This window comes from Urocampus carinirostris, chromosome 13 (genome assembly GCF_059441175.1).
Source record: "Urocampus carinirostris isolate Australia breed hairy pipefish chromosome 13, RoL_Ucar_1.0, whole genome shotgun sequence".
NCBI classification, from domain to species: domain Eukaryota; kingdom Metazoa; phylum Chordata; class Actinopteri; order Syngnathiformes; family Syngnathidae; genus Urocampus; species Urocampus carinirostris.
The window spans coordinates 13,344,916-13,357,715 of NC_142361.1; the positions used below are offsets into that span (position 1 = coordinate 13,344,916).

The 12,800-nt window shown below is 38.7% G+C and overlaps 1 protein-coding gene across 5 annotated transcripts in view; it reads left to right on the plus strand.

The window, feature by feature from the left end:
• Positions 1-12,800, plus strand: part of LOC148353766 (glutamate receptor ionotropic, delta-1-like) — a 486,866-nt gene that overhangs the window by 261,385 nt on the left and 212,681 nt on the right. The window lies entirely within an intron of this gene.

Consider the following 12,800-nt stretch of genomic DNA (forward strand, 5'->3'; position numbering starts at 1 on the left):
TCTTGTGGCACTGGCTGTCACTTGCCCGTGGAGACAATTTACAGCCGTGAAGTACTACATCACAGCACAGATGACACGGTCGCCTTGGTATCGATAGTATTGACGACAATATACTCTCACCTCGCTCTGACAGCGGGAGTGAAAGTGAGGATGAAGTGCCTCGGATGTTTATCTTTCCAAAAGTAAGTGCAGGGCAAGATTTATGGCCGTCTGTTTAAAAAAAAAAAGGGGGGGGGGGTGAGTCATTTTTACCAAAAACTGCAGCATTGTAGGACGTTTGGATGTTAAATCGTGCTGCACCTTACTTGATATCAGAAGGTGCTGGGCTCACATTTTGAATGAAAACGCACTTATGATAAAAAAGCACCAGAACATGAAACAAATACATGTTAGAATTAGATTGCTGCACAATAAACGTAAAACGAGAGCTAAAAAAAGTAAAAAAAAAAAGAACAAAGATGAAGGAAATAAATAAAATATTAACTTAACTTCTTGCCTCGCGTTTCTTGTAAAACTGAACCAATGACGTCTGTATTTGCCGGCTTTTGACAAGACAGGGCACACATCAAATGAACGATATCCAGACTTGTGAACACTTTTACTGGGTGATTTCTTATCCAAAATGCCAAGACTTCATGGAACTAGACTAAATATTTTTTCTCAATATGGGCTGATTGAATGATATTCCTCAAATTACGATTAATGTAACGAGCTGCTAAAATACTAGCTCAGCTGTAGCCATGTTCTGCAGTTTGTTTTGGGGGTGGACGCTTTGACTTGTGTGCCCGTTCACCCCTGCTTTTTGACTGACAGCATAAATCAGCCAACCACAGTTGCGCACATAGACAGTCAGGCCCACCCAACACACATACACACACATACAACCTGCCCCCGTGATAGCATTTGTATTGTGCTGTCTGCTTCAGAACAAAATGCACGGTTCGTTGATGTCACTGAGAGTAACGACATTTCAATTCAAAATCCGTGAAGCAGTGAACGAGCGATAACCAAAATGCGAAGAAACGATTTGTCTCAGTACTGTTAAGAAAAATAAGACTTACCAACAGCTGAATGCTGGGAAATAAAATAAGAACACTCTTGCTTACTTCCATTACCTGTTCTGTGTGTTTGCAGTCTAATTGACCCCCGTGTATTAAGAATAAGAGCTGTGTTTTTTTCACATTTTGAAAGGAGATCCTTTTTGTGGCTGTCCTGAAGCGACTCTACAAAAACTTTACTGTATTTCTGTTCTGCAATTAACTGAATGTCCAAGTTACTGAGATATCTGTTTCCCAAATCATGTTTTTTTGTGCTTTTTTTTGAGTCAAGCACTCTCTAGCAGCCCAAACCATGATAGCAATCAATCCTTACCGATTTTTGAAATTTTAAAAAATAGCATTAACAGATAATTCTTCCGATTTTGCAGCACTTTAAACTGCCCATGTTTCGTGCACCAGAGAGACAACGTCTGAAAAATTGTAAAACGCTTTAATTTTAGATCAATCGTTGTGTAAGCCGCCTCCGCCTTATCAGTCACGGCACTTTTGCGACTGGCTTGATTGTGTCAGCGACATCCCAAATGCAGGTTCTCCACGCTGACTCCCTGTGTCGAATCCCGTGACTTTGCTGCGAGTCGTCAGGCACCTTTAAATGAGACTGCCTCATTTGGGCCGTGAAATCAATGAGACAATTCCAATTCGCTGAACATTCATTCCTGTCGTGGTGCCTCGTTGCGTTACGTTCCTTGAGCAAGGACGGTGAGGTGACAAGCAGGTGTTATTTATTCAAATGTCTCTTTCTGGACCCGGTCTGTCAATTTCAAATGTTTCTCACATCCATCCAGAAATCAGCCTTTAATCAAGCTATCTGTCCTTTGATAAAACTTTTGTTTGTTCTTCGAGTAAAGGCAGATCCATAAAACTACCATGTTTTTCGTACTATAAGACCACTTTGAAGGCAAATACCCCACAAATAGTATTTTGTGTAATTTGTTTCCTATTTGTGCATTGACCAATGAATATCTGATCACAAATGCATACAATTGTATAGCATTGGATATGGCACAAATCGAACCCAGTTCGCAGCGTGGGGTTCACTTCAGCAAAATCCACTTGTCCACTAGGGATACTGACACCATACCATAATGTCTCATTATCACGCTATTTGTAGTCACAGTACTATATAGTTGATGTTATATTGGGACGGACTGTGAGAATATTTTCAGACATTAAATTGGTCTAAAGTACAGCCGAATCACAAAGTATATATGAGCAAAATATTCTCAACTAAATGTAAAGAAAGGCATTGTGGGGAGTAAGTTGGTTGTTCTGAACTGAAAAAAGAGAACTGCATTGTGGGAAGCATTTTGGTCGTCCTTAAAAGTATGAATAAACACTTCAACACACATATGCAAAATGCTTTTTTTTTTATTTATACTTAATCGAAGCAGACAAAGAAGTTAAAATGAACATTCTCTATTTTCTAACATATACTCCATCTATCCATCCATTGTCTTATCCGGGGTCAGGTCACGGGGGCAGCAGCTTTGACAGGGAAGCCCAGACGTCCCTAACCCCAGCCACTTTGTCCAGCTTGTCCGACGGGATCCTGAGGCGTTCCCAGGCCAGTTTACAGACATATCTCTCCAGCGTGGCCTGGGTCACCCCGAGGCCTCCTGCCGGCTAACATACTGTGACTAAAAATGGTGTGGTAATTGGATACAACTTAAGAGCTGTTCATGTGTCTTTTGTATTTCTAGTGGTCTAATAAATCAAATACAGTGTTATTCCCCCTGTGATCTGGATGGGATTCCCCTGCATTCAATGATATGCAATTTTGAACAAACATCAATTTTTCTAGTGGTCTTTTGGTTAAGATCAGTGCCCTTAATACTCGATCCCAGTTGCCACCATTGCTACTGTTTGCAATTGTGGCCAGTAACCACATTTATCGACCTATCAATATGTGTCTGCATATAAAGCGCTCCAGATTGTTGTTTTTTTTGGTGCACCATATAGTCTGGAAAATACGGTACATTCCAAGGTGTGGTGTAGAGATGCTCAAAGAACAATGTCGTTGTGCGAGATAATTTTAAAATGTGTGCATTATGCGGGTGACAAAGATGTCGAATAGCTTCCAGGGAATGACTAATGGATCCCAAACACTTGAAAGGGACAATTTAATGGTGATTATTGCACCATTATTATCCTTGGTTATGACTTTGAAGCTATTACTCCGCTGGTATCCGACTTCCTGCACTGCGATGGCCTTTAGTGTTCATTTATAGGCCAAAATTGAAACATTGAAAATCCTTTGGCTTTGACAACAATCTTCATGCAAGGTTTAGTAACTGTTGTTCTGTGACAACAGTTTGAGGAGTTCCAATTTGGAAGTTATTCCATACTTGTGCGTGTGTCTGTTTTCTTTGCGAATAATGCGCTGAAACCTCGTATTACAGGTGTAAAATGACAATCTGCTAATGTTTCTTTCAAAAAACATGTAATGTCAAAGAACATGAGTCAATAAATCCCCTTAATGATAATGTATTCCTTACCTCAGTTCATTTGAGCTCATATACCTACGGGTCTTTACAAATGACCAATCAGCTTCGAGTGCAGAGACGGATAAAGGGCGGTACTGAACATGCTACCATGCTATTAGGGGTTACAAAGGATTCAGCAATTGAACATGGTGCTATTTCACGAATCAGTGCGTGAACGACGAGAGAACAAGCGAGTTAACGATCGGTGTTCCCTTTGTTACTTTGACATGTACCGGTTCACTCCTTGAAGTTTACCATTCAGAATTCCCAAAGATTTCCCCCTTAACAAGACGAACACAAATCATGTCATGTATTGCGAAAACACTTTCGAGCTTGTGAAGCTAACTGCTAATGGTAAATGGAGAGTCCATCGGGTCCGAGGAATGGAGCATTCAAGGCTTTACAATTCTTTTCACTGGTTTTATACATACAAATATATGTAATTTGTGCATCGACAAATCTGAAGTAATATCTGATCACAAACGCATTCAATTGTATAGCATTGGATGTGGCACAAATCGAACCTAGATCAAAGTGTGGGGTTGACTTCAGCCAATACACTTGTCCACTAGGGATACAGACAACATAACATAATGCCTTATCTCATAATCACACTATATATATATATAGAGAATATATATATATATATATATATATATATATATATATATATATATATATATATATATATATATATATATATATATATATATATATATATATATATATATATATATATATATATATATATATATATATATATATATATATATATATATATATATATATATATATATATATATATATATATATATATATTAGTCAGTTCCTTTTTCATCTAGAATTATTTTTAACTTGGAAGAAGTACCATCCCCTAATATCTGTTGAGGCTCAGGTTCCATTATGTTGTGACTTGCTTACACACTTTGTTGGAATTTTTCCCCCCTGCACTTCTTTGATGAGAGTGATTCCTCAAGGAAATAGGAACGTACTTACTGCTTACAACAGCATCACTTTGAGCTGCAGTTGTGGCGTCATAACATGCAGTATGGGATAACTTTTCATTTTTTATTTGTTGTTTTTAAGTATTATTTGTATTTACAAAACAGCAAAATTTGAACCTCTTTTAAGAAATAAGAATGTCATCAGGCGAGTACTGTGCTTCACTCTGAATACGTTTCCGCGTCTTAACAGCTATCCCATCTCCTGTGCCACTTTACTGTTCCTTTTCTCGCCACACCGTCTCAATAATTTACTTTTCATAACGTAACACAAAATAAAAACACATCATTGGTTCCGTCCCTTCAATGATTGCTTCTAGCTGGCCAGTAAGACTGAAAGGGTGTGGCTCGGGAAAATCCAGGGCGCTCCTGAGCTTACTTCATGAAACGGAGGTGCTGTCCCTCACTCTTCCACCTTAATGGGCGCTTTGCGATGGATATGGACTTTATAACACTCAAGGTGAACATGCTTTGTTCGAGTCAAAAATAACATTGGGAGGGGGAAATAGGGACTGAGCCTTAGAATGAAGTCACTTAATTTTGTTTGATTTCACAGGATTCAAAAGTCTGCAGTTTGTCAGCATCACGTCAACATTTCAGTGACAATTCCATAATTTAATTTGATACTTTAAATGTTCTATTTTGCAGTCTCCTTTCCTCCCGTCTTGTATTAGTTTCTCCACATTTCAAAGCCTGACTCAATCTCTCTCCCTCGTTGTGCTGGTACAACAACAAGCACACAATGATCCCACTCGGCTGTCAATCGTACTTTCCGAATTCTTCCTCACTGTGTTGCCTAGCGGCCCCGCTTTTGGGATTTGGATCCCCTTAATACAGTCATAGGCTTGTAGTGCATGCAGTGGTTTCACTTCTCTAAAGTCGTTCACACATCCATTGGTAATTTTTTTTTTTTTGTACATGTATTTTCTGTTCCTATACTAGTCTTTTTAACCAACTTTTAGTGCCTTTGACACTGCGGACCATAATATCTTTCTATAACGGTTGGAAAAATGGATTGGTCTCTCAGGAACCGTCCTCTTATAGTTCAGATCCAAATAGGACGCACTGTGTTAGATAGGGTGAAATGACATCTGAGCCCTTTAGTGTTACTTGTGGTGTTCCGCAGGGTTCAGTACTAAGCCCCTTCTTTTCAGCATTTACATGCTTCCATTAGGTTATGTTATTCGCAAGTATAATATCAGTTTCCATTGCTACGCAGATGACACTCAACTATATCTTCCGATGGAGGAATCTGCCACACTTAACTGTGGAAATTTGGAGGCCTGCCTCACTGAGATAAAAGAGTGGATGTCACTCAACTCCTTGCGTTTTAACTCTGAAAAGACAGAAATGTTAGTTATTGGTCCATCTAAATGCAGTGACTTGTTCTCAAAAACTGCTCTGAACATTGACAAATGTAATATCACCCAGAGTGACTCAGTCAAAAATTTAGCTTTTTTCCTTCTTTGCAACATTGCTAAAATTCGCCCTATGCTGTCTTAGTCGGATGAGGAGATCATAATTAATGCGATGTTACCTCCCGTCTCGATTACTGTAATGTACTACTCTCTGGTCTCCCAAAGTCAAAATTCAAGAGCCTTCAGCTGGTACAAAATGCTGCAGCGAGGCTTTTGACTAAGACAAGAAAGTTTGATCACATTACCCCAATTTTAGCTAACCTGCATTGGCTCTCTATTAGCTTAAGATATGATTTTAAGGTTCTGTTGGTAGTATACAAAATCATGCATGGACTTGCTCCCTCATATCTTTCAGATTTAATTTCCCCCTACGTTCTGGTCCGAAGCCTTCGCTCTGAAAGTGCTGGTCAACTAGTGATCCAAGATCCAAGTAGAGATCCGCAGGTTCAGGAGCATTCTCCATTTGGGCCCCGGTGCTAAGCTTAAAACACACTTCCATTCTATAGCATACGAATAACCTATATTTTATGTTGACAATATATGTCTATTATTTGCCCTCATGTAGGTTTTAGATCAGGGAATGGTGTCATAATAGTCAGTGGTTTGCAATAATCCGTGGCTTCTGCAGCCCTTTGAGACTCTTTGTAATTAAGGGCTATTCAAATAAAAATGACTGAACTTGACTTTCTAAAGTGTAAATCGGCTACTTTTTCTGTGCTAAATTGTTAAATTATTCAAACTGACTCCATTATCTGACAGTATAAAAAGCATGAATTGCGGTTTTGTACAATATGTTCCCCTCTGTCACGTTGCAATTGTCCAAGTGTCTTGGATCGTAATTTGGCAATCAACTGCATCGTTATGTAAAGTACCTTGTACTGGGCGCCAAAGGAAAATGTAGAATTGTTTTTGTAACCACATTATACGGTTCTAATCGGCAAAGGACCAAAGTCAACAGTTAAGATCAAACTAAAGCATCTAAGATAAGAATATGAATTATTTCAATTTCTAAATGTCCCCAAAAGTCTGGAATGTGCTGTCTGTCCAGTGTCAGTGATTGAAATTATGATGGACACAATTAGTCAATATTTGCATTATGTATATGCATATGTGAGACATACGTGAACCGAATGAATGGATGCTGATAAAGAGGGCATTACATTGCATTAATCCTTTCATTTCATGTTATTTCATTTATAAGTTCACACTTATTTGTCTTGTCAGTTGTACTTGAATTTTAAGGCACTTTTCTGTTAGTTTTGTTAAGTTTTAGGTAGTATAGTCACGTCAACTCAAAACAGGTCACATTGATTTGTATAGCCCTTAATCACAAGATGACTCAAAGGACCGCACAGGATTACAATAACACCATCCCCTTATCATAAACCAACATGTGGGCAAGGAAAAACTCAAAACTTAACAAGAGGAAAAATAGGAACCTTGAGAAGGGGCCTCACAGGTGTTAACCACCTTCCAAGATGACCAGGGTGCAATAAATTTAGCATTGGGTAACAGTACACACGGCATAGTGAACATTATGCTTTGCACTCAGCACCTGGGGCAGGATCCTGACTCCTGAGAGTGGCCGCACCAGTGTGTGTCTAATGGAGTTAGACACACAATAACTGACCAGAGTAAAAGAGAGAGAGAGAGAAAGTTAGATAGATAGAGAGAGAGAGAGAGAGAGAGAGAGAGAGAGAGAGTTCTGAGGACATGAGATCAAACCTCCTATTTGGAGTTTGCATGTTCTCCCCGTGTTTGCATGGGTTTCTTCCAGGCATTCCGGTTTCCTCCCACATTCCAAAAACATGTCAGATGAATTGGCCAGTCCAAATTGTTACTAAGTGTGAATGAGCGAGTGAGTTTTCTGTCCCCATGTGCCCTGTGACTGGCTGGGAACCAGTTGAGGGTGTCCCCTGCCCACTGCCCGAAGACAGCTGGGATGGGCTCCAGCACCCCCACGACCCCACTTAGGATACGTAGTGCAGATAATGGATGAATGGATGGTATCTGTTATTTGAAAATGTATTTTTTCTGTAACTGTAACTGATTACATTTTTGGTAGTCTGATCACGTTACTCTCAAAGCCTGCTCTTTAGCACTAAACCACCAGTAGCAAAGACCACACATGAAAAGGTATTAGAGTTTACGACGTCATCCCACTATTTGGTGTCGGAAACACTGAGGTTAAACAGTCCCTCCATTTATTTACCTTCTGTTCATTGTGAATATGTCTGTAAAAAAGCTTGTATTATATATTTTTGAAAGCCTTTCTTTTTTCTGTTTCTGTCTTTTGCAATATTATTGACGAGCAAGTAAAGAAGTGGAGACGTAGAGACCTATCAGATGCACTTAGCGAATACGTTTTTCTAGCATTGTGGGTAAAAATAGTGTAACGAGACATCCATACCACTGATGATCTAGCGGTAGTGTTGATCTCCTCACCCCCATGACCCGAGCTTGAATCCCATTGCATTCAATGCAATGCAATTTGAGCTAGCAATGATAAGAGATTACCCGGTCATTACTCCGGTTTTACAGAAACATAACGTAAAACCTCATGTAGTAATGTAAACTTTTAGATACTGTATGCATTTTCAATCTTGTCCAACGTATTCTGCCAAATTGGGTTTTTAAGGTGCGCCCTATAGTCTGGAAAATACGGTACATTTCATTACATCAGCACGAAAGTGATTTCAGAATAATCAATTAATTGTTTATCAGGAAAAATGAGCAGATTTGTCAGAGCGCCGCTTCAGTTGAACAGTATTAGAATTAGAATTAGAATCAAAGATGAACCTAACCCTTTTTAACATTTTGTCAAACGTTTGCCACGCGTGTATTTCGTCACATTCGGTGGAACCATTTGGATGTGAAACTATGGGCTTTTGATGAAGTGTCAAAGAACTCAATAATGGATGACAAGCATGGCTTTCAAATCTATTCAAAGTAATACATTATTTACCCTGTTCCAGACAAAACTTTTTCTTTATTTGGCAGATACTGACATATTAATAAAGCTGAGGGTGACATTTTCCTTTTTCAAATATATTTTGGCGCCTTTCCCGGCAGATGTCCTCATCCTCCCTGAGAGGGAAAACAAGTCAGTGTCATATCCAAATAGAAATGTAGAGTCACTTTGATCCGGTGTGTACGCTTACATTGTCATGTCGAGCAAAACTGAAAAAACAGCAGCGTAGCAGCGTGAGTTTGTCTTATGGCAGGGATGTCAGGATTCAATCTTTTAGCAGGCCCGATCAGAGAGAAGCACAAGAGAGAAAAAAAGAGCCAAACAACGGAATGCACTTTTATATACGTCTACTTGATGTTGCCAAACCAGGCGCAACTATCACTGTATTTTTTTTACTTTCTCTTTACAGTCTGTATTGCTCTATATCTATATTTTGCTCTTGATTATTCTCATTGTTTCTGTCTTTCTTTTTATTCCTTTCTCTCTCTCTTTCTTTCTGTTTTTCTCCTTTCCTCTATTTTTCTTTATTTCTCTGTCTTTTTCCTTCCCTGTTTTTATCTCTTTCTCACTCTTTTTTCTCTCTCTTTCCCTCTTTTTTCTTTTTTCTCTTTAAATCAATTATTTTTCTCTCTTACTCCCTCACTTTCTTTCTTTCTATTTTTTTTCTTTCTTTCTCTCCCACTTTCTTCCTCTCCCTGTATTTTTTGCCCTCACTTTTTCTCTCTCTTCAAATCTATATCAGTTTCTCCCTTTCTTTCTCTCACTCTCTTTCGCTTCATTTATCCATTTTTTTTCTCTATTTATTTCTTTATCTATTGCTCTAAAAATTATTCTTTCTCTCTGTCTATGTCCGTTTTACTTTATCTCTCTGCGTTTTCTCTCTCTCTCTCTTGCCCTCTCTCTCCCTTGCTCTCTCTTTCTCTTTCTCTCTCTCTCTCTCTCTCTCTCTTTCTCTCTCTCTCTCTCTCTCTCTCTCTATTTTATTATCTATTTCTTAGGGACCCACTCTTTATTTTCTTTCCTTCTCTCTTCCTACCACTATCATTCTACCTCTGGCTCATTCTTTCTCTAATCTAATACATTTATTTCTCTCTTGCTTTTGCTCTCTCTCTCTCTCTCTCTCTCTCTCTCTCCCTCTCTCTCTCTCTCTCTCTCTTTCTTTCTTTCTCTGACTAATTTACTGACTTATGCAGACCTGTTCTTTTTTAAAAGACCGACAGGTAGTTTCAATTTTATACATAAACTGTGGTATTGTTTTTTTTTTCATGTCATAATTTGTCAATCATTGATTTGATTTTTTTCTTAATAAGATCTTCCTTAACTGCCAACAGAAATAGTCCTGTGTTTCTCCAAATAGAACCATTTTTTTAGGGGAGATTTTTTTTTTCTCCCTGTTTTTCCAATGGTTATAAACCCTTTGCAAAGTTGTAGTCCTGTTCAATAACAAAGTTCTCTTCAGTAAACACAAACAAGTAATTAAGATACGTTGGTTCATTTTCTCACGAATGGCTCATTTTTATTTATATCTTTTGCTACCCTGTCATAAAAGCCTTATTTGCATTAAACCCAGTATTTTATTTTATTTTTCCAGTGTTTGAAAAGGCAGTAGGCATCAGACAGAATGTTCATAAATTGAATTAATGATTAACTGCGCTGGCTGTGGGGAACCTCTATCAACAAAGGAGAATAACACACTTATTAATTATCTAATTTCTATCTTAAACATTCTTGACAATAAGTCTAAATTTAGCATTACTGTCCCCTTTTCAGTTTTCATTTTATGAATTAATCTCAAGTTTCTTATCTGTACCAACCCATGACTAAATCATCTAAAATAAAGTTAATTATTGTAACCAACACCCCCAAACCTGTTTTGGAGTGCAATACATCTTATAACTACAAAATGTTCCAATCATTCAGTTTTAATCCCTTCAAGGTATTCCCAAATATATGTTATTTTCATTTAATCAGGCTCAGAACATGTAGTGTTCCTCTCTACAGTAATGTGAATATGTTGCAAAATATTCCAAATTCCAGAACACTCCAGAAATTAGTCTAAAGGTTGACCCATGTGGCTTGTTTACTGTGGAGCTGTGACACTAAAGGAGCACTACACTTTTAAAATGGCGAATTTAACATTAACACAACATGTGAGGCCAGCTCCGATACGGACAGCGAATGCATAACCCTTATTTTTGCTTGGGAAAATGGGGGCCTTGTGATTGTTTTGAGTTGCATTTTTCAACCACCAAAAGCTGTTTGGTGTAAGTTTACCTGCCGCCATAAAGCGTGTGTTTCTTGTTTGTCTTCTCCTTTTAGGTGGCCAATATTGGCTATTTCTATGTGGTTTTCACCGCATGTGTCACAGTTGGTATAATTGTGTCCTCCTAGCTCCACATTAACGCCGGGGCTGCTGAGGGCTTCACTGTTTGTGTTTTTTGGCCAGCTAGCCTGGCGTTAGAGCTGGTTTTGCCACATCCCTTGGTTGGCCAGCTTTTCGCTGATCAGTCCCGGTTAGCCTCCGTTGGCGGTTCCCCACATGTTTTTATTTGTCAGGTAGACCCTGTTTGTCTGCTCCCCTTTTGTTGTAGCATTAGTGCATCCACTTGTGACACAATACTTTGGTATTATCCACAAAAACTACTAAAATTTCGCTTAAACACTCGTAATATCTTTGACTAATAAACAAGTAAAACATATATAGCAACTATATTGCTAGGGTCTGCAAACCACCTGCACCTGAACACCACCAAGACCAGGGAGATGGTGGTGGACTTCAGGAGAACTAAAACTCACCCGGTTCCTGTAACCATCAAAGGAGAATGTGTAGAATTTGTTCAGACCTCCAAATACCTGGGTGTGCAGCTGGACAACAAACTGGACTGGACTGCCAAAACAGAAGCTCTATGTAGGAAAGGTCAAAGCCGACTTTACTTCCTCAGAAGGCTGGCCTCCTTCAACATCTGCACAAAACTCCTGAAAATATTCTATGAGACAGTTGTGGCAAGCGCCCTCTTCTATGCGGCAGCGTGTTGGGGAGGCAGCGTCATGAAGAAGGATGCCTCTCGTCTCAATTAACTGGCGAGGAAAGTGAGCTCTGTTGTGGGCACAGAGCTGGACAGCTTGACAACAGTAGCTGAGAGACGGGCACTGAAAAAGCTGCAGTCAATCATGGACAATTTATCACATCCACTACACAGCATTATATCCAGACAGAAGAGCAGCTTCAGCGACAGACTGCTGTCATTGTCTTGTACCACGGACAGACTGAAGAGATCATTTCTTCCTCATGCCATGAGGCTCTTTAACTCCACCCGGAGGAGTAAAGGCCCACATTAAACCACACCCCCTACATTGCATATTACCGTATTTTTATTGCAGTGTGTATTTTATGTAGCACTATTTAAATATTCTATACAACACGCTACAGTGGGTATAAGCACGTCACATTGGGTATTTGTATATTGTATTCCTTTTTCTTTATTATTGTATTCTCAGTGCAGGGATGCTGCTGGAAATGTGAATTTCCCTGCGGGGATGAATAAAGTATCTATCTATCTATCTATCTATCTATCTATCTATCTATCTATCTATCTATCTATCTATCTATCTATCTATCTATCTATCTATCTATCTATCTATCTATCTATCTATCTATCTATCTATCTATCTATCTATCTATCTATCTATCTATCTATCTATCTATCTATCTATCTATCTATCTATCTATCTATCTATCTATCTATCTATCTATCTATCTATCTATCTATCTATCTATCTATCTGATGTTCGTCTGATGAATGTCATCCTGAGCATCATTCCATGAAATAATTGGAATATACAGATGAAATCTATTGAGATTTTGTGCA